The sequence below is a fragment of the Rana temporaria genome, chromosome 9, assembly GCF_905171775.1.
Source record: "Rana temporaria chromosome 9, aRanTem1.1, whole genome shotgun sequence".
NCBI classification, from domain to species: Eukaryota; Metazoa; Chordata; class Amphibia; order Anura; family Ranidae; genus Rana; species Rana temporaria.
The window spans coordinates 153,629,306-153,652,383 of NC_053497.1; the positions used below are offsets into that span (position 1 = coordinate 153,629,306).

The following is a 23,078-nucleotide window of genomic DNA, read 5'->3' on the forward strand; positions in this document are numbered from 1 at the left end:
CGGCCATGCATTCAAAGTGCAAGCTAAAAATTGGCCTGGGGAGGAAGGGGGTGAAAGTGCCCAGTAGGAAAGTGGTTAGTTAATCTAATGCTATCCTTAAAATAAGTACTTTAAAACAATACTATACTTTAATACTACACCTCGAAAAAGTACAAAAAAATAACAGTTATGGCTTCTAATAAAAATACTTCCTCTATATATCAATTTATAATGGTATGATAATTATTTTTAATACCTTAGGTTAAAATTATTACATCTTCTTAGATAAATGATAAACAAATGACAAAAAGATGAGAAACCAATTCCTACAATGAATAGTAAAGTCTCTTCAACTTGTCCCACACTGTGAGAATGATCAGTTTTACAAGGGTGGAGTCCCTGGAGCGAAGGAGGCTGAACTGTTCTAGTTGACTCTGCTTGGGCACTGATTTGCTCAATAGCTTCTATTTGCATCACAAATAACTTTCCCAGACGTCAGATTTAACTATAGCATGCAGATGGATGCTCGCTGTCCCATTAACAGGACACATGGCTGATAAACAAGACAGCTTAGCTTTCTCTTTTCATGTCTAAGGGATTATTTTCAGACATCTGATTTGTTAAGAAACAAGGTAAGTCATCATTCTACTTTTAACATCAAAATCCTCCAAGCTAAGTTTTACCAGTCAAGGTTTTATGACTTTCATGTATTTATTAGAAATAATTGGTACAGGCGTAGCCCACTTTTAAGTACACATTGGGACCGGAGCATGTATGTAAAACGAAAATGTACTTAAAGTGAAGCAATACCTTTTTTCACTTCTGGGGCATTAGGGGCTGTAGTGGGGGTGTCAGGGGCTATAGTGGGGGTGTCGGGGACTGTAGTGGGGGGGGGGGGGTCAGGGAGTGTGTTTCCAAGTAGTGGGGAATCTGAACTATCCGTGCTAGGATTACTCAGCTTTAGCTTGAGAGCCACTTTACATACACTCACGGGTATGTCCTTACTCGCGAGTATATGTAAAGTGAGTGTACTTAAAGCGGGGTATGCCTGTACATCTAATCTTCTTTTGATGGTGATATGAACAGAAAATCAATAACGTTAAAGTAAAGAAAAATATCTCAAAACTGTTATTTGTGCTGTCAGACTAATGCCACGTACACACGATCGGTTCATCCGATGAAAACGGTCTGATGGCCGATGAAGCTGACTTCATCAGTCGTGCCTACACACCATCAGTTAAAAAAACGATCGTGTCAGAACGCGGTGACGTAAAACACAACGACTTGCTGTGAAAAATGAAGTTCAATGCTTCGACTTGATTCTGAGCATGCGTTGATTTTTAACCAATGGATTTCCCCACAGACAATCGTTTTTTTCTATCGTTTTTTTAACCATCAGAAAATTTTAAAACAGGTTCTAATGCCACGTACACACAATCAGTTCATCCGATGAAAACAGACCGATGGATTTTTTCATCAGATATCCGATGAAGATGACTTTCATCAGTCTTGCCTACACACCATCAGTTAAAAATCCGTTCGTGTCCAACGCGGTGACGTAAAACTCTACGACGTGCTGAGAAAAATTAAGTTCAATGCTTCTGAGCATGCGTCAACTTGATTCTGAGCATGTGTGGATTTTTACCCGATGGACTTGCCAACAGACGATTGTTTTTTTAACCATCAGATAATTTTTAAACAGGTTCTACGTTTTTTCACCGATGGGAAAAAAAACGATGGAGCCCACACGATCGGTTTGTCCGATGAAAACGGGCCATCGGACCGTTTTCATCAGACGAATCGATCATGTGTACGCGGCATAAGTTTTATCACAGATGGGAAAAAAACTGATGGGGCCCACACACGATCGTCAGACTAACCGATCGTGTGTACACGGCATTAATCTTACTGTAAAGTTTTTAATAGTTTATCTTTCTTAGGAGTAATTTATTATGAAACTTAGAAAGAAGAATGATGGCAGAAATAACACCAAGCGGTCCATCGAGTCCGCCCCATTTTTTTGCTATTTAATTATTTTTTGCTAACTTTTTGGTATAGATCTAGGTTTGTCTTAAGCATGTTTGAAACCACTTAAACATGTTTGAAACCACTTACTGTTGACTGACTCACTACCGCTGACCCTTTGAGACGTATTTGACACAAACTACCGAATGGAAACAAATAAAAAATTTAATGAGGATTATAAATAAAAAGCGTGCATTAGGTAAAGTGTCTTGTTGTACATCTGTGTTTTACGATCCAACCTGACATAGAGACATAATGATTGGAGGCTTATGCCGCGTACACACGATCGGTCAATCCGATGAGAACGGTCTGATGGACCGTTTTCATTAGACCAAACCGATCGTGTGTAGGCCCCATCGGTTATTTATCCATTAAAATTTGAAACTTGTTTTAAAATTAACCGATTGGTACCTAACCGATAGAAAAAAAAAAACGATCGTTTGTAGGCACGTCCATCGGTTAAAAATCCACGCATGCTCAGAATCAAGTCGACGCATGCTTGGAAGCATTGAACTTCATTTTTTTCAGCACGTCGTTGTGTTTTACGTCACCGCGTTCTGACACGATCGTTTTTTTTAACTGATGGTGTGTAGGCACTACTGATCATCAGTCAGCTTCATCGGTTAACTGATAGAAAAATCTATCAGACCGTTCTCATCGGATTGACCGATCGTGTGTACAGGGCATAATTGTTTGCTACAGGCTACACAATTATTATTATTTTTTTTTCCCATAGCAGACATTTTACACATTAGCTATTATGTGTAGAGACTAAAATATTTAATAAGCAGTCCAACAAAATAATAGCACTATGAAAAAAGCTAAACACTAAAAAATGATCTACATGGATAGTTATTTGTAGGCTATAGACAGAGTTAACATTTTATCGGCCATTACTTTCTCTGCATGAAAATAGAATTGTTGTGCTGTCAATAAAGAGATTGGTAATAAACAATTACATTTATTGGTAATGTGATCAAATCATCCATGAGGTTTAGCCGTAAATGAAAAAAAAAAAAAAACATGATTGACATGTTTGTAACAACCTTCACTTTCTGGTACATAATAATAATGATTATCTAGAAGGGAAAGGGCCGATTTAATAAAAGGAAATGCACAATAGTAGGGGAAAATGTATACAAGATAACTGATACGCTTGGAGCGCTTGTGTTGCAGCATTGTGTTAGTTCATGGACGTTTGCTTATCCAGGGAACACAATATCTCAACTTATCTACCAAAGTAAAAAGCATGCTCTGTGACCTTTTTTTTTTTTTTTTTTTTTTGTGCTTTCACAATCAACTTCAACCATATCACTATGTGGTACTATCCCTGTATGAAATGCAAATGTAAAACAGCAAATGGATGTAAGGAAGAATTCTGCAATAATATAATTTAACTAAGTTTGTTGGTGACAGCATACATCTTATTAGAAAACTGTAATTCAAAGGGGAAAATGAGAGTATGGAAGATTTTATTTAAAAAATTCTGAACTAGGGGACTTACTTGTACCCGATATAAATATTGGGCCAGATCCACAGCCAGCCGCCGTAACTTAAAAATTCCCATTTAAGTTACACTGGCTGAAAATTTCTACCTAAGTGCCCGATCCACAAAGCACTTACCTAGAAATTTTCGGCTGTGTAACTTAAATCCGGCCGGCGTAAGGCGTTCCCAATTCAAATGGGGCAAGTCCCATTTAAATTAGGTGCACTCCCGCGCCGGACGTACTGCGCATGCTCGTGACGTCATTTTCCCGACGTGCATAGCGCGAAATTACGTTACGCCGAGCTTTGTGAATCGCGCCGGGTCAAAAAAGTTGCGTCGGGAAAAAAAACGAGTTGCGGGGAAAAAAAAAAAAAAAAAAAAGACAGCGTCGCTGGAAAGAAGGGTCTACTTTTACAAGGTGTAAACAGTTTACACTTTGTAAAAGCAGCCCTAATTTTACACATGCAACTTAATACTTACGGAGAAAAAACGAAGCTGAAAAGCTTTGTGGATCTCCGTAAGTGCTAATTTGCAAACCCGAAGCGGCATTTCGACTCGAAATGCCCCCAGCGGCGGATGCGGTACTGCATCCTAAGATCCGGCAGTGTAAGTCCCTTACACATGTCGGATCTTCTGTCTATCTCTTGGAAACTGATTCTGTGGATCAGTTCCAAAGATAGAAACAGGGATACGCAGGCGGAACAGCAGATCCGCCTGCGTATCTCTTTTGAGGATCTGGCCCATTGTTTTGTTTGACTGAGTGAAGGTTAATCTTTATTGCATCCATTTCAGAGAAAAAGTACATTTTTAAAAACGTCAGACTTTGAATTTAAACCACCAGCCTACTCTGCACAAATCAATATATGTGGTATTGTACAATACAGGGATGGAGGTTAATGACTGTGCCATTACCTCATATAAAGTCCCACTGAACCCCCTCCTCTTACTAATATTTGTATATATATATATGCAACAAAGGCTTGTCTGGATTTGTTTCTGTTTGATGCCCACGAGTGACTGCAATAGAACACTTAAAGCGGTGGTTCACCCTAAAAAACAAGTTTCTACCATGAAATTCAGCATACTAGCGCAAGCTACAGTATGCTTTTTTTTTTTTTTTTGGGCTGTACTCACAGTTTAATCCCGTAGTTAAGTTTTAAACTCCCCGCGGGGAATGAGCAGTCCTATGCAGAGGGAACATGATTGACGGCCGGCTATGGCGCGTCACGCTTCCCGAAAATAGCCGGAGTAGGACTCGGCTCTTCACGGCGCTATACGGCGCCTGCGCATAGACTAGGAGCTGACTGCGCAGGCGCCGTGAAGAGCCAAGTCCTATTTCGGCTATTTTCGGCTATTTTCGGGAAGCGTGACGCGCCATAGCCGGCCGTCAATCATGTTTCCCTCTGCCTAGGAACGCCTAGTCTGAAACTTAACTAAGGGATTAAACTGTGAGTACGGCGGAAAAGTATACTGGATGGCATGGAAAAATGTTCTTTTATTTTTTTTAGGGTGAACCCCCGCTTTAAAGGGGTTGTAAAGGAAACTTTTTGTTCCCTAAATAGCTTCCTTTACCTTAGTGCAGTCCTCCTTCATTTATCTCATCCTTCCATTTTACTTTTAAATGTCCTTATTTCTTCTGAGAAATCCTCACTTCCTGTTCTTCTGTCTGTAACTTAACACCGTAATGCAAGGCTTTCTCCCTGGTGTGGAGAAAGCCTATTGAGGGGAAAGGGGGCGAGCAGGCAAGTCAGGACACTCTCTACTTTGCAGATAGAGAAAGGAGCTGTGTGTTAGTGGGCGTCCTGACACTCCTGCTCACCCCCTCCCCCCTCAAGAGGCTTTCTCCACACCAGGGAGAAAGCCTTGCATTATGGTGTTGAGTTACAGACAGAAGAACAGGAAGTGAGCATTTCTCAGAAGAAATAAGGACATTTAAAAGCAAAATCGAAGGATGAGGTAAGTGAAGGAGAACTGCACTAAGGTAAAGGAAGCTATTTAGGAAAAAATGTTTTCCTTTACAACCCCTTTAAGCCCCCATACACACGGGTCGAATATTGCCAGAAATCAGCCATTACAGTAGAAACCAGGCAACATTCAGCCTATGTGCATAGGTCATTGCAGAAAACCAGCAGTAAATCACCATCTGATCAGCTCTTTCAGCCAATGGCTGCATGCGCTGACCAATGTGTTCTGGCGGGGGGTCTCCCTGTCAGAACAAAATAGCACAGTGGGGAGATTGATGTATTAACATCGCATAGTTAGTACAGTGAGCTTCTTCGATTTTTTTTTTTTGCCTTCAGCCTGCTGGATTGAATTTTTTTTTTTTACCATGTGTTTCAGTCATTATGGCCCCTTTCATATGGGCGTTCTGTCTGTCCCCTGTTCATCCATTCATTGATGGATGAAAAACTAACAACAATTCATTTCTATGGGCAAATTAATGTAAATGGATGATAACTCGTATACATCTGTGTCCATTTAGGTTTTTTTCTTTTTAAACGGAACAACGCTCTGTCTAAGTCCATTGAAATGGACCTACATGCATGTTAATGGATGTAACTGGACAACAGTTTGTTTTTTTAATCTGTTTGTGCATGGGTTGTTACGTCCTAACAACCATGACTCATCCCTGCTGTCAGTGGGTTGTTCCCCACTGATAGCAGAATATGTACACAAAAGAGCTGACATTAAAACATTTTAAAAAAAAAGCATTGTGCAGGTTTGCCCTCCACTCCATACTAGGCTGTTCGGGTCTGGTATGGATTGGGGGGAGGACCTCACATCAAAAAACCCCCAAAAAAGGTGTGAACCCCCCCCCCCAAAAAAAATCCATACCAGACTCGTATCTGAGTGTGTAGCAAAAGGAGAGGGGAACAAGTGGTGACAAGTGCTGCCCCTCCCACCCAACCACATGTCTTGGATGGCGATGAAGTCTTACTGCTGTCAGAACACAATAGCTAAGTGGGCTGCCTAACATGTTACGTGTCAGTTTTAATATTTTTAACTTATATCTTGGATCAGGTTCCCAGAAACCTCCAGGACTACACCTATCTTTGAACCGACTAGTGTTGAGCCTTTGGGGGAGACCTGTCATCTTTAACTAGCTTTTTAGGGTTACTTATCTTGTGTCCAGCTGGCCCTAGTTTTCTATTTTATGCGGTCTCACTTGGTGGGTGTCTTGTGGCTTGCTGGGAGTAGGAGGTTCCTAAGTAGACTCTTAAGCATTGACATAGTCAAGTTATTTGGTGGCGATAAACATCCCTTATGAAGATTTGTTTGAAACACGTTGGATGTCCCTTTCCATGTTAAAACTGTTATGAATCATACATGATTTACACTATCATATGGTATTGGGTATCACCACTTTTGAAAAATAATGTTGTGCTACAATGCTGTATGATCAATTGATGTTTTTAATATACTGGATGGATCCTCATAGAGGTTTTCTTTCTTTTTTAAACTGTCAATAATAACATTTATATTTTTATATAACAAACGTAGTAGCTTGGTTGCCATATAAAAGTCCTAAAAAAAGGGAGAATTTCAATTTTTTGCGGGTATCTATATTTGTGCTCCTGATCGCAGTGTAATATTAATTTGCCTATAATGTTGCGGCAAAAGAACAGAGAACCCAATCTACGAAGCGGCTCCTGAGCGAGTAGAGCTACAAAAGGTAATTTCTTCAAAGTGGGGGTAATCCCTTGTATACAGTTGTTACCTAAAAAAAAAAAAAATATTTGTATTAGTTGTACTAGTTATTACCCAAACACATTTGCATGTGCAAAAGATCATCATCCCCAGGCACTCAAGGTGTACACTGCATGGCACATAGAACACAGAAAGCATAGCATGATGATATATGGATACCTAGTCCATTTTGTAATTTAATAGTACTAAACATTACATTTCTATTTCAATTTGCAGCCATTTCATTTCCAAAACCTGTCAAAAAATAAAAGCAATGCCCCTTAGTAACCATGACAACACTGAGAGTATTCTGCACATTGTTTTAGTACAAAACACCACCAGAAATGTCATTTCACGCTGATGTGATTGGCTCAATAGCTTTTCCCAGAAGTGATTCTCTTACTATAACACTGAGATAGGTCATATGCTTAATGCAGGCAGACTCTCCAACCTTAGCCCTTAGGAAGTGACTGGGATGTATTCAGCAGTTTCAGCAGAAAAGCATTAGGAAAAAACCCTGAAAATAAGTTTTCTATAATTATTAAGTGGTATAGACCTTCAGTTATAGGGCTGGAGGACATATCTATGGACAGCAAGAAGAAACCTTAACAATGCTGGAGGCGATTTACAACACACATTTATTTTGGTAGCATAATTATTAATGTGGAATGTATGTGTTCCTTGCTAAACAACATTATGGGTAAACGTCCACTTTAAGTATGGGGGTGGCTAGTGCATGTTTTAGAGAGTCGTGGAAGCTACCAGAGGGAGATATTGAAAATGTGAGTTAGAGAGTGTAGGATAGAGCCAGAAGGTGACCAAAAGGGTCCAGGGGGCAGGTGTGGCAGGGTTGAATGAGGGAAGTAATGTGGGGGAGGTACAGAGGGGATCACCTCACGAATAGTATCAATCTTATTTTTGAAGTGATTTTCGATCTTCTGGGCAGTGAGTGAGTTAGTGGGTGGAGACAATGGAAGACGAAGTAGAGAGTTGAAGGCAGAGAAGAGTTGAATGAGAAATGTGTTAATGAGAGTGATAAAATAGGTCTACGTGGCAGTGAGGAGGCAGGAATAGTATTTTTGGAGGGCAGATCTACATTATATTGGCTGAAGTCTTTCTGAGACTTAGTCTTAGGCCTCGTACACACAATAGGTTAACCAGAGGACAACGGTCTGATGAACCATTTTCATTGGTCAAAACCGATCGTGTGTGGGCCCCATAGGTTATTTAACCATCGGTTAAAAAAAAGTCAACTTGCTTTAAGTTTTAACCGATGGATTCCTAACCGATAGGTCAAAACCGATCGTTAGAAGGTACAACCATCGGTTAAAAATCCACGCATGCTCAGAATCAAGTCGACGCATGCTAGGAAACATTGAACTTTGTTTTTTTCAGCACGTCATTGTGTTTTACGTCACCGCGTTCTGACACGATCGTTTTTTTTAACCGATGGTGTGTAGGCGCGACGGACCATCAGTCAGCTTCATCGGTTAACTGATGACAACGGTCCTTCAGACCGTTCTCATCGGATGGACTGATCGTGTGTACGAGGCTTTACATGGAGGCACACAAGAGCTTGGCTGTGTTTTTTGAGACTTCTGGTGTCATGTTTGCCATAGTTGTAGGGATTGGGGCCTGATTCTCTGCGTAATGAAGGGGCAAGCTTGTCTAGAGAGGTTGATAGTGAACTGTTGTAGACAGAAGTGGCTAGGTTGGGGCAGGACAGGGATTTGATTTTGTCAAAGAACATCCCTTTATATGGTAAGAAAAAAGTTTTGTGTACAAAAAAGGAAAAGAGAAACAAAAAATAAACGCGGCATGTAAACACGGGTAGACACTGGTTTCTAGCTGTCAAGTTAAATCGTTCAGGAGAGGTTGAACAACATCCCATGTACATGAAGCCTAAAACTGACCATTGCCGGGGGAAAAAAGGGGAGGGAGAAGGGGGCGGAGAGGACTGAATAGGAGTAGACAGGGCAGCTCCCCTCTACCTGGTATCTTGCGGAAGTTCTGAATGTTCCAGAAATTTATTTATACTCTGCCAAGTACATAAATTCATCCAAGTAAAACCATTTGGTGAGAAATTTAGTCTCTTGTGTGACGCTCTGAGGATATGAGTTCTTTCATTCTATTGATTTCCTATACCTTGGCTAACAACATAGCTATGGAAGGAGATTGGGAATGTTTCCATATTGCAGGAGTACAGCTCTTGGCCTTGTTAAGCATATGTGGCAATACCGAGCGTTTGTAAGTCTTCTGTGGCATGGTATGATAGTGTAGAAGGAACCAGACTGAATCTAAAGGAACACCAGACCAGAATGAAAAATAAACGCTGTCCGCTGAACGCGACTGTTCCTGTCCAGGGACACAGCCGTCTGACAGGTAAAAATATGGGTGGAGTTACTGAGTGATGTCAACGGGTGATCCCGCCCCATAATAGCACTTGCTCAAGGAGAGGTAGACACGGGCAGGGTAACATCCCCTGTAACCCCCGCCCCTATGTTTACCTGTCATTGGGATGAGTCCCTGGATAGGAACAGTTGTGTTCGGTGGTCAGTGTTTTTAAAAAAAAATAAAGGACTTGTCAAAAACTATTGTGCGGTCCATGCCATTTTTTTTACCCCTTAAATCCATACCATACCAAAAATTATTAAAAAATAACCAGCATGACCCCCATCCATCCCCGGCCCCATGCTGTTTTTTTTCATAATTTTTAATTGCTGGCAATGCTTTTGTTTACATTTAGCTGTCAGAGGGGAAACCGCGGCTTGCCGGCCCACTCGTTAACAACCAGCTATTCTTCACACAGAATTTGGATCGGTCTGTCAGTTTTCAATTATTCTGAATTAAAATCGTTTAGAAAATTTGGAATTCATTAGAAATTGAATAAATGTAATGAAACTAAATGAATCTAAATGAATTCCGAAACAAATCAACAAACCAAATATATATGAAATTAAACTAAACACATTTTTCTGCTTTCCACATGTGTTTGTCATCAAAAATCCTGGGCACATAGGAACAAAAATATTGCACACAAAGCTAACAACTTCCCAAACTTGTCACCTAGCTCGTAATATGTACAGCTATAACGCACCACTACCACTTTGGCCTTATGCATATATAGGGATCGCAGATGTTCCTGTAGAACTGTTAACTCCGCCAAGGCAGTCAGCGACATAGATTGTTTGTGGACTGTTTCTAATTAATGGATTTCAGAGACTAATTGTTCCATAAAAATGTAAAATATTATCCGCGCTTAGTGAGTAAAAAATTTATAATAATATGTGACTAGGGATGAGCTTTGTGTTCGACTCGAACGTATGTTCGACTCAAACATCGTCTGTTCGTACGTTCGACGAATTTCGAACAAAACGGGTCGTTAGCGCCAAATTCGAGTGACGCGCATCGGCCCATAATTCACTGCGGCGTTGCGCACTGATGATTGGCCAAGCATACACCATGGCCCTGCATGCTTGGCCAATCACAAGGCGCAAAAAAGAACCACAATTGGCCAAAGGGTGGCTTTGGCCAATTATGGCTCAGGGGGTTTAGTACACGCCCCACACTATATAAGGCCGCCTGTAAGGCGGCCGCGTGTAGTGTGTTCCAGCTTTGTCAAAGAAAAGAACAGTCAGACAGTTAGAGAGAGAGAGATAGATAGAGACACAGTGTCTTTTCTACCAGATAGATAGATAGATAGATAGATAGATAGATAGATAGATAGATAGAGCAGGAAGGCTAGTCAGTTTAGTTAAATTTACAGTGTGTAGAGGATATATATACATCCTAGCGTTGTACATATATTTATACACTGTATAGCTTAGCTAGATCAGCTATTCCTATTGTTAGGCAGTAGATTGTGCTAGATGCAGTGCTCTAACGTGTTGTATTGCCTGCATAGTGTTTAGTTTACACCTAAACATAGTGCTCAGTGTTAGTGGACATGTGCTATTTAATTGCCCATAAACGCATTAGCTGTTACTGCACATGGGCTATTTAATAGTGCATAAAAGGATATTGCCTGAGTGAGAACGTCGTTCGCAGTCGGTAGAAAACGTTGTGAAAACGATCATGCAGTACGACGATACGAAACTTGATTTTTGGACTTTATGATCAGTGGATGAGTTTGTGGGTTTGATATGGGGAGAAAGCTAAGGCTTGACTGACATTAGTTTTTTTTGATACATTTTGACTTGCAGAAATAATGGAGGCCTTCAGAGAACAGGAGTTCTTCACAGAATTTGTTCAAAGGGGGCCCCGGATGGCAACCCCCCTTTTTTCTAGAATTTTTCTTTCCCAAAAAAATAATTTATTGAGACAAGATCTGTCATTGTAATGCCCCCCCCCACCCCTAAAATAATCAACATATTGTTGCCACACAGCACGTGCACTTTTTGGGGCCAAGCCTGTATGGACAGTCTCACGGGCCACCACCACTGAAACATCAGTGGCCTCATCAGGTACAAGTGTCATGTAGTTTGTTGAGGGTCTCTTTAGGAAATTGTGCAATATGCAGGAGCAAAGTATGACATGGTTCTGATTCTACTTAAGAAACCTACAGTCCTTATCTTGTTTGCACCGCCTGTATACTGCTGTTCAAAGTATATAGGGCCAAACGGACTTGTCAGGGCCGATCCTCGCTATAGGCTCACTATGCAAGCCGCTTAGGGTCCCGCAAAGCTGCAAAGGGCCCCCCAAATTACTAGAGGCCCCGCCTGGTGAGAAGTCATTTTCGCCCCCTCACCCCGCTTCTAAACTCGCTGGCTGAGTCATTTCCGACAGCAGAACACCCCCTCCCCCCGCTTCTCAACTTTCTTTAATGTGACATGTCACTGTCGTCAGCGCCCCCCCCCCGATTCTCATTTTTAATGTGCCATGTCATTTTGCTTAGGGCCCCAGGGAGGTCAGGATCGGCACTGGGTCTTGTAATGACTTGGGGGGAGTGGTGGCGGGAAACTTATGCTATTTTTCTTCAATGATTTTTATCCATATTGCAGGGACCAAACATTAAATTAAAGCCGCAAGCAGTATTAAATTATTTTTTTCTGAGAGTAATCTCATGTTGTGCAGTTGTGCAGGGACATTTCTAAACACGTGCCACTACTATAGACACCCAGCAGGTACCATATTTAAAGGATTTTTTTTTTCCACTTTAAGCATCATTAAAATCGCTGCTCAATAAAAAACTACAGTTTTTAAAACTTTTTTTTCCATTGATACATGTTCCCTGGGACAAGACCCAGGTTCTCAAAGACGTTTTCCAATAATAACTTGAATATTGGGCTTTAAAATGAGCACTTTTGAATTCGAACGTTCGAGTCCCATAGACTTCAATGGGGTTCTAAATGTTCGCGTGAACGATCGGTCTGTTCGAACTTTCTGGTGCGAACCGAAACGCGGGTATGTTCGGTTCATCCCTATATGTGATTGGCAGGTAGACACTATAACTCAGATATTTGGCACCAAACAACAATACAAATAATAAAGTGTAGCGCTAAGTTATGCAAAAAATGAATCCACGTATTAATGGCATGTGTCAATTAAGTGCAAATGTGCAATTCAATGTGATTAATATGCAATAGTACAGACAAAAATGCATATAAAACAATGCAAATGTGCAAATCAATGCAATTAATGTGCAATGATACAGACAACAAAATGCATATATAACAATGCACAGGCGTGTGCGTTAAAGTGCAATATAAGTGCAAAAAAACAGTGCAACTATCAAAAGTTCATGGAAGGGAAGGGAATGGAAGGGATCTCATGTGCAATATGGAGCATAGATCGAGTGCTTGACACCGTGATACCCTTTACCTCATTAGGATAAAAGTCCCGATCTCTGCTACTCCTGTTGACACAGCAAGCAAAATATCTGGGGGCACAAAAAAAGAGAAAGGTCAAGAGCGAGGGCTGCGGAGCACAAGGGTAGGTCAGTGTCCAACCTTAAAGCTGGCAAAAAAGCTGCAAGTGCAAAAGAGGATGGGAGGAGCAAATATCATGGACAACAAAGAGACAATGCAGGGCACACAGTGACATTCAGTACGGGTACCATTTATTAATAGTGGAGGGGGTCAGAGGACTCCCGAGAGACCCACGGCATGACCCTCCTCTCCTCAATAAGTGCACAGCATGGTTCCTGGGTGGGCACACCTAACCCAGCTGAAGGTAGCCTACTGTTTTCCTTAAGGGTTATGCACAGAACTGTGGCTATCACATCTGTAGTGAACAGTGTACAAAGGTCATACGTAAGCAGCACCCCCAATCTAAGAGTACAAATATCATACAGAGCACAAGGTGGACTTGTGGGGTCTCAGTACCCACAAGGGAAAGGTAGACTTATATTGTCCTGGGAGCCAACCTGAAGGAGCAGACAGAAGAATTGTGTCCTCCCAAGAGAAAGAAGCAGAATTATTCCCTCCGGCAGCCACGGGGCCCGATGGATGGCACAGCTGCACAGCAAGGGGAGACCAAACACCTCCCACGGAACTAAACCCAAACCAGGGCCAATCAGGTCGCAGAAGGTAGGTCGGCTAGAAAAAAAACAGCTATGCCCCCCACCACCGCCAACCTCTCAGAGAGGTTGCCAATAAGACCCCCATACCAAGCAAACATGAACCAATATAAACATAAATATACAGTCTGGAGATTTAGGTGGGTATGGTACCCTACATCTACAGCTCACTAACAGGAGACTGCAAGGTTGAGTTAACAGGCAGCTGAACATATAAAAGTAACAAAATACAGTAAGTTTAGCTTGAGGTGGACCCCGAGAGAGGGACAATGTGCTACAGAGGTGGCTCAAAAACAGTATCCAGCAGGGCAAAATATCATCCTAAGGCCATCCCTGGATGGCCAAAAGGGTATCCCGGAAAGTGTCCACCTTCTCATATTGGGTGATTAGCAAAGTGTCCAAAAATGCTGGAATCCCTAACAGCTCAGCAGTACTCATGGACCGATCCCAGTCTGGCCTGTGATGAAGTCTTAGGCCGGGTACTCAAGAGCAAACATGTACGGTGAAACCGGTCCGTCGGACCGTTTTCACCGTACATGCCTGCCAGAGGGCTTCTGTACGATGGTTGTACTAACCATCGTACAGAAGTCCGCGCGTAAACACTACGCGGGGCGTGTCCGCGTTGATGACGCGGCGATGACGCGGCGACGTGGGCGGGCCTGCCATTTAAAGGCTTCCACGCATGCGTCAAAGTCATTCGACGCATGCGAGGGACGGCGGGCGCTCGGACATGTACGGTAGGTCTGTACTGACGACCGTACATGTCCGAGCGGGCAGGATTCCAGCGGCCGGTTTTAAAACACGTCCAGGAATATTTGCCCGCTGGGAAAAGGCCCGGCGGGCAAATGTTTGCTGGAATTCGGCCCGCTCGCGCCTACACACGACCACACATGTATGCTGAAACTGGCCCGCGGACCAGTTTCAGCAGACATGTTCGGTCGTGTGTAGGCCCGAGCGTGCAGGATTCCAGCAAACATTTGCCCGCCGGGCCTTTTCCCAGCGGACAAATATTCCTGGACTTGTTTTAAAACAGTCCGCTGGAATCCTGCCCGCTCGGACATGTTCGGTCGTCTGTACAGACCTACCGTACATGTCCGAGCGCCCGCCATCCCTCGCATGCGTCGAATGACTTTGACGCATGCGTGGAAGCATTTAACTGGCAGGCCCGCCCACGTCGCCGCGTCATTGTCGCGGCGACACCGCGTCATCGTCGCGGCGACACCGCGGACACGCCCCGCGTATTGTTTACGCGCGGATTTCTGTACGATGGTTAGTACAGCCATCGTACAGAAATCCCCGGGCAGACATGTACGGTGAAAACGGTCCGGCGGACCGGTTTCATCGTACATGTTTGCCCGTGTATACACGGCCTGAGAGGTCAAAGAGGAAGGCCTGAGCCGGAGGACATTCATAAGAAATACAGGGGCTGGTCGGGCAGCAGTTGGAGCCAATCCAGAACCTAAATCGGTTCAGTTTCTAGGAAGAAGAAAAGGTCTTGGAGACCAGCATGGCTCTGTGATAGGTAAAATGCATTGCCTTTATGGACCACAAGATGAAAATGAAAGCCCCAGCAGTAGGATATGTCTATGGCATGGATTTTGGCATATGTCTATGGCACGGGACTCCAGAGACACAGTAGATGTCTCTCCCGAGGACACTCCCAGCATCCATCATATTGGACTGCCAGGGTGCAGTGTGGTAACAAGGAAGAAGTGCCAGATCTCTTTTTTATTTGTAATGACTTGGGTGTCAGTGGTCCTCCTCCAATGGGTATTACTCATAGTGGAGGTGTAAAAAGATCAGGGTGTAGGGTGAAGAATGGGAGCAGTGCCTAAACACATCCTCACACTGCCGTGCAAGGATTTTGACCTTTCCACAGTCTGTTCAAAACTAAAACTACTCGCCCAGGAGAGCCACCAGAGAACACGTGAGTGCTGCTGGAGGCACATCGCGTGCCCGATGCACAGCAGGGAACCCAATGTACGTAGCCGACGGGCACGTGCGATTGCATGCACGAGCGGCAGCACTGGAGTTTGTGTATGTAAACCGGTGTTTATCAACTCCAGTCCTCAAGGCACCCCAACAGGTCATGTTTTCAGACCCTCCATTTTTTTGCACAGGTGATTTGATCAGTTTCACTGCCCTAGTAATTACCACGGAGACAGAGTGTATGTTTCTACAAAGTAGGAACCACGATCTGTCATCTCTCCTAGTCAGTCCCATTCCCCCCACAGTTATAACACACAATAAGGAACACTGTTAACCCCTTGATTGCCCCTAGTGTTAACCCCTTCCCTGCCAGTAACATTTACATAGTAATCAGTGCATATTTATAGCATTGATCGCTCTGTAAATGTGAACGGTCCAAAAAATGTGTCAAAAGTGTCCGACCGTTACTAGTAAAAAATAATAATAATAATAAAAACGCCATTAAAATGCCATAAATCTTTCCCATAGTTTGTAGACGCTATGGGCCAGATCCACAACGAGCGGGCGCAACGCAACTTTTCCGATTTAAGTTACACCGCCGCAAATTGCCCAAGTGAGTGCCCGATCCACAAAGCACTTACCTGGAAGTTTGCGGCGGTGTATCCTAAATCAGTCCGACGCAAGGCGGGCCAATTCAAATGGGGCGAGTCCCATTTAAATTAGGCGCGCTCCCGCACCGGACGTACTGCGCATGCTCCCGACGCTATTTTCCCGACGTGCTTTGCGCGAAGTTACGTTGCGCCGAGTTTTGTGAATTGCGACGGGTAAAAAAGAGTTGCGGCGGGAAAAATATTTTTTTTTAAAAAAATTGACAGCAACGCGGGAAAGACGGGTATACTTTTACATGGTGTACTAACTTTACACTTTGTAAAAGCAGCCCTATCTTTGCGACGGCAAACTAACACTTACGGCGACTTCACAAAGGGAAAAACCTTCATGGATCTCCGTAAGTGCTAATTTGCATACCCGACGCTGGTTTACGACGAGAAATGCCCCCAGCGGCGGCCGCGGTACTGCATCCTAAGATCCGACAGTGTAAAACAATTACACATGTCGGATCTTAGGGATATCTATGCGTAACTGATGAATCAGCAGCATAGATAGAAACAGGGATACGGCGGCCTATCAGCAGATACGCCGTCGTAACCCTTTTGTGGATCTGGCCCTAAAACTTTTGCACAAACCAATCATTATATGCTTATTGCAATTTTGTTTTACCAGAAATATATAGAAGAATACATATCGGCCTAAACTGAGGAATTTTAATTTTTTTTTTATTTTAAATTGGATATTTAATATAGCAAAAAGTAAAAGATGTTTTTTTTTTTTTTTTCAAAATTGTCACTCTTTTTTTGTTTACAGCGCAAAAAATAAAAACCGCAGAGGTGATCAAATACCACCAAAAGAAAGCTCTATGTGTGTGAAAAAAGTCAATTTTGTTTGGGTACAACATCACACGACCACGCAATTGTCAGTTAAAGCGACGCTGTGCCGTATCGTAAAAAATGGCCCGGTCATTGAGCAGAAAAATCTTCCGGGGCTGAAGTGGTTAATTTTTTTTTTGTTAAACTGTAAGAATGCAATTTTACTAAATTGTGAACCCTAACAGGTTTACTTTGACTGCCTTAGTGGCTCATAATGAGCAATAAAGTTTTCCTGCTTGAGAGTGTTTTTTATTTTTCACCTCATGAAAAGCCTTGCAAATTCAATTCAGCTCAGTACATGTCCTATCTGACAAGAGTATTTTCTACCCAGTAATAAAACTAAATTAGGCAAAATAATTAAGATAAAAAATAAACACTCTGCAATTAAATGCACCATATACAGTATATCAAATAAGGGGAAAATGTATGCATCTGGACTGTGCCCCAGGTACAGAATATGTATGTTTTCTATTGCTCAGCAACATTGCCGTATCATTTTTTTTCCCACCTCCTTTGTACTCTAAGTGCTCATATTATTATTAGTCTGCATCTTTTGTTGAATTGTAAAAGAGAAGGCATCTGGTTGCTGGGAGATAGGACAGTCCAGCAAAGCAGCAAGCAAAGATTTATTACTGATCACCAGTCAGACACCCTCACCCCTATCACACCACCAAGGCTCCTTTTAACATGGACCACTCTTGTCTTATTGAAAAAAACAATGAAAGCATTAAATGATTAAATTCTTAACAGCTATATCTAGCCAGTGAAAGAAAACAAATAAACGGTCATGTAAAAAACACGGAATTTTCCACTCGTTTTTTTTTTTAACATTTACTTGTACTTTATATTGCTCTTTTATTTTTTATTTTTTTAACCACTTTAGCATACACATACCCAATAGAAAAATAAAAAAGATCGAATTTCCTCATTCATTTAGGTCAATATGTATTCTGCTACATATTTTTGGTAAAAAAATCCCAACAAACGTATATTGATTGGTTTGCGCAAAAGTTATAGTATCTACAAAATATGGAATATTTTTATGTATTTTTTTTTTTTTACTATTAATGGCGGAGATTAGCAATTTTTTTGGGGGACTGAAACATTGCGGCAGACAAATCGGACACCTAACTGACACTTTTAACACTTTTGGGGACCAGTGAGACTAATTCATTGATCAGTGCTACGAAAAAGGTAAGGGGTTAACATCAGGGGAGATCAAAGGGTTAAATGTGTCCCTCGGGGGTGCTTTCAACTGTGGGGGAGGGGGATGCTTTGACTGGGGGAAAACAGAAGAAACACACGATCTCCACTTTCCCCTCAGGTAGAATGACGCTCTGCCTTGTTTACATAGGCAGACCGCTGTTCTGCCTCTAAAAAGAATGATCGGCGGGTCCCGGTGGACGTCATGTCAGCTGGTCCCTTCGATTGGCTCCTACTGCGTCCAATCACTGTGAGAGCGGGTCGCCGGCGGCCATCGCACACGCCCCAGACCCTGTGCACAAAAGCACGTACAGGTACGTCATTTTGCGCAGGAGGGCCACCCTGCCGCAGTATATCTGTGTGGGGTGGTCTTCAAGTGTTTAATGTTTATTATTTTTTTGAGATGAATATAAAAAGTATGAACAGTGATCAGAGAAAGTGTCTTTATATAACTCTTTTCAGCGTGGTTTAAAGTTAAAATATATCTTTGGCCAAAATGTAAAATCATATACTAATTTTCACATTGTACTGCAATTATTTCCAGCATAATCCTGTTACTCTGAAGAAGCTTGAAGTTTGTATACGTACTTTGTGAAAATGGCCACACATTTACCTTCTTGAATTCAGTGACACATATTCACTATGCCCTATGCGTAAGGCACTGCTGTGTCACACATTTCATAGAACCTGCCATCTGGCCTACAAAGGTGATGAGAGGAGGAGTTTCAGGAGGCAGAGTCAGTATATAAATCAAACTTGCAGGAAACAAGGTACCGTGGGATATATAGTTCTTAGGCCCCGTACACACCATAGAATCCATCCGCTGAAAAATCCCAGCAGATGGGTTTCAGCGGATAGATCCTATGGTGTGTACACGCCAGCGGATCTGTTTCCGCTGATATTTCTCCCCTGGGATGGATTCCAGCAGATCGAATATTTGCTGACATGCCCAGCATATCCATCTGCTGGAATCCATCCCAACGGATGGATCCGCTGGTCTGTATAGACTCACCGGATCCATCCGTCCGAAGGGATCCCCCGCATGCGTCGTAATGATTCGACGCATGCGTGGAATTCCTTATATGACAGCGTCGCACACGTCGCCGCGTCATAATCGCGGCGAGGGCGCAACACGTCATAGCCAGAGGATTTCAGCGCGGATTTCAATGCGATGGTGTGTACACTCCATCGCATGAAAATCCGCCGAAATCCTCGAGAGGATTTATCCGCGGAAACGGTCCGCTGGACAGTATTCGCGGATAAATTCTCTTGTGTGTATGGGGCCTAAGACATTAAACAGCAGAAGAGAAACTGCAAAGCATGCAGGAAATTAAGGAAGTTGTGGAAAGAAATGTCCAGCAGATGGGCAGCACTCATGAAAGGAGATTTTTCAAGTACTGTAAGCTTACATTGATCCAATTACAGCTGATCACAGTGTAAACAGGAAATGCCGTGTATTGGCTTTTCCTCTACTCGTGCTGGCAGGCGCAAGTAGAGGAGAGACGATCGGCTGCTCTCCTGACAGGGGGAGTTGATTGATTATCAGTGCAGCCCCCCTGAGGATGCCCACCCAGGACCACCAGAGATGCCCACCCATGGCCAGCAAGGATGCCCACCCATGACCACCATGTAAGCCCACTAGAGCCCACCAGGGATGGCAATCATTGTCCATTAGTGATGGCACTTTGTGTCCATCAGTGATGCCTGCCAGCGCCTCTAATCAGTGCCACCTATACTTGCCCTTCAGTGTCACCTATCAGTGCCACCTATGAGTGCCCATCAGTGCTGTATATCAGTGCCACCTATCAATGCCCATCAGTGCTGCTTATCAGTGACACTTATCAGTGCCTATTCGTGCTGCATATAAGTGCCACTTCATCTGTGCCACCTCATCAGTGCCAATCAGTACTGCTTCATCAGTGCCCGTCAGTGGAGCCTCATCAGTGCCCATTGGTGAAGAAGAAAACATACTTATTTACGAAGTTTTATAACAGAAAGAAGAAAAACATATTTTTTTCTAAATTGTTGTTCTTTTTTTTATTTGCAGTGCAAAAAATAAAAACCCCAGAGGTGCTCAAATACCACCAAAAGAAAGCTCTATTTGTGAAAAACAAATTATACAAAGTATGTTTGGGTACAGTGTCGGATGACCGTGCAATTGTCATTCAAAATGTGAGAGTGCTGAAAGCTGAAAATTGGTCTGGGCAGGAAGGTGTATAAGTGCCCGGTATTAAAGTGGTCAATGGTGTTTTTATAACAGTCAGTGCATGTAGAATCCATAAATTTAGTAGCTGTATACAAGCCAGTGCCCATCAGTATTTATAACTAGTGCATAGACAAGGTCCTCTGACCTGAAATAGTATGTATACCCAACATTTCCATATTCCTGATATGTGCCTGCTGTACCATGTACTTGTATGAAAGTATCCCGTTCTCTTTGTATTGCTTCCTTTGAGTGAAATCCCTGGTGTTCCTGCCAGTCCCTCTGCTTTCCTATTATAAACTGATCACTTTAACCACTTAAGCCCCGGACCTTTAGGCAGCTAAATGCCCAGGCCAGGTTTTGCGATTCGTCACTGCATCGCTTTAACAGACAATTGCGCGGTCGTGCGACGTGGCTCCCAAACAAAATCGATGTCCTTTTTTAACCACAAGTAGAGCTTTATTTTGGTGGTATTTGATCACCTCTGCGGTTTTTATTTTTTGCGCTATAAACAAAAATAGAGCGACAATTTTGAAAAAAATTCAATATTTTTTACTTTTTGCTATAATAAATATCCCCCAAAAACATATATATATAATTTTTATTTTTTCCTCAGTTTAGGCCGATACGTATTCTTCTACCTATTTTTGGTAAAAAAAACCCGCAATAAGCGTTTATCGATTGGTTTGCGCAAAATTTATAGCGTTTACAAAATAGGGGATAGTTCTATTGCATTTTTATTATTTTTTTTACTACTAATGGCGGCGATCAGCGATTTTTTTCATGACTGCGACATTATGGCGGACACTTCAGACAATTTTGACACATTTTTGGGACCATTGTCATTTTCACAGCAAAAAATGCATTTAAATTGCATTGTTTATTGTGAAAATGACAGTTGCAGTTTGGGAGTTAACCACAGGGGGCGCTGAAGGAGTTATGCTTCCCCTAGTGTGTTTACAACTGTAGGGGGGTGTGGCTGTAGGTCTGACGTCATCGATTGAGTCTCCCTATAAAAGGGATCACACGATCGATGCAGCCGCTACAGTGAAGCACGGGGAAGCCGTGTTTACATACAGCTCTCCCCGTTCTTCAGCTCCGGGGAGCGATCGCGAGGGGGCGGCTAGAAACGAATAGCCGCGCCCTCATCCCGGATCGCTCCCTAAGGCCTACCAACCGCTGCATGTACCGGGGGGGTCCCGATCGGACCCCCGACCCGCGGAAAGGCAGCGACGTGCGGGCACATTGTTCTGCCTGTCCGTGCCATTTTGCCGACGTATATGTACATGCGGCGGTCGTTAAGCGGTTAAGCAGAACACATCGTGGCCAGTTCTCTAGCTATGCTGAGAACTCAGTCTGCTGTGCTCCAGTGATGAGATTTGTCCTGACACCCCCCCCCCCTGCACAGCTATTCACTGGGAAGATCATTGTACTATTGCTTCTCCTCCCCAGCTCTTATGTAGCTGAGAAGATGGAACAGAAGGTATGTGATCACTTATAAAAAAGGGAAATCAATATATTTATGATGGTTTTTTTTTCTATCTATACACAAATGTTTTAGCTTTTATTTCTATTTTAAACTGAATGGGTTGTTTACAATGTGATCATTTACAATCACTAGTGATTGTAAACCTTAGTGTTTTGTTTTTTCAAATAAAAGAATAAACATGTCATACTTACCTGCACTGTGTAATGGTCCCTCTTCTTGGGTCCTTCTCCCCAATGAATGCAAGTGACTTTCTAAAGGGGCACTTGTGCCTTCTCACTTCAGAGCCAGTCCATAGACGCACAGAGAATGGCTTGGCCCCAACACCCCACTCATTCCTCACTGGCTGCGATTGACAGTACACTTGCACACAGTTTTGAAGAAACTCTGCAGTTAGGTTGTTCCAAACATTTTGGAGACACAATTCACAGATTTTTTGTGGAAGTAGGCTGCCTTAAATTCTTCTGTCTCTTCATGTAATCCCAGACAGACTCAATAATGCTGAGATCAGGGCTCTGTGGGGGCCAAACCATCACTTCCAGGACTTCTTGTTTAAACTGAAGATAGTTCTTATTGACATTGGCTGCATGTTTGGGGTCATAGCCCTGTTGCAGAATAAATTTGGGTCCGATCACATGCCTCGTGATGGTCTGGCATGATGGATAAGTATCTGCCTGTATTTCTCATGTTTAAACAATATATCATTTAGTGACAATTTTGTGCAAAAAAAAAAAAAAAAATCATTTTCTGGAAACTTGTGGCAAAATATAAAATATTCCATGGACTCAATATGCCTCTCAGCAAATAGCTTGAAGTGTCTTTTTTTCCAAAATGGGGTCATTTGGGCGGTTTTGTGCTATCTTTACATTTCAGGGCCTCTGAAACTGTTAGGCTTTGTACACACGACCAAGTTTCTCGGCAAAAACCAGCAAGAAACTTGCTGGGAGATATTTTTTTGCCGAGGAAAACGGTCGTGTGTACATTTTCATCGAGGAAACTATCGAGAAACTCGACGAGCCAAAAAGAGAGCATGTTCTCTATTTCCTTGACGGGAATGGAGAAAATTAGCTTGTCGAGTT

The 23,078-nt window shown here is 42.7% G+C and overlaps 1 protein-coding gene across 1 annotated transcript in view; it reads left to right on the forward strand.

Moving 5' to 3' along the window:
* The first annotated feature begins 453 nt into the window (after positions 1–453).
* The window catches only part of ADGRD2 (adhesion G protein-coupled receptor D2), a 999,543-nt gene continuing 976,918 nt past the window's right edge, over positions 454–23,078 (forward strand). Inside the window, exon 1 of the mRNA XM_040324866.1 lies at positions 454–611. The gene's annotated coding sequence lies outside the window, so the exon portion shown is untranslated. The remainder of the gene's footprint in view (positions 612–23,078) is intronic.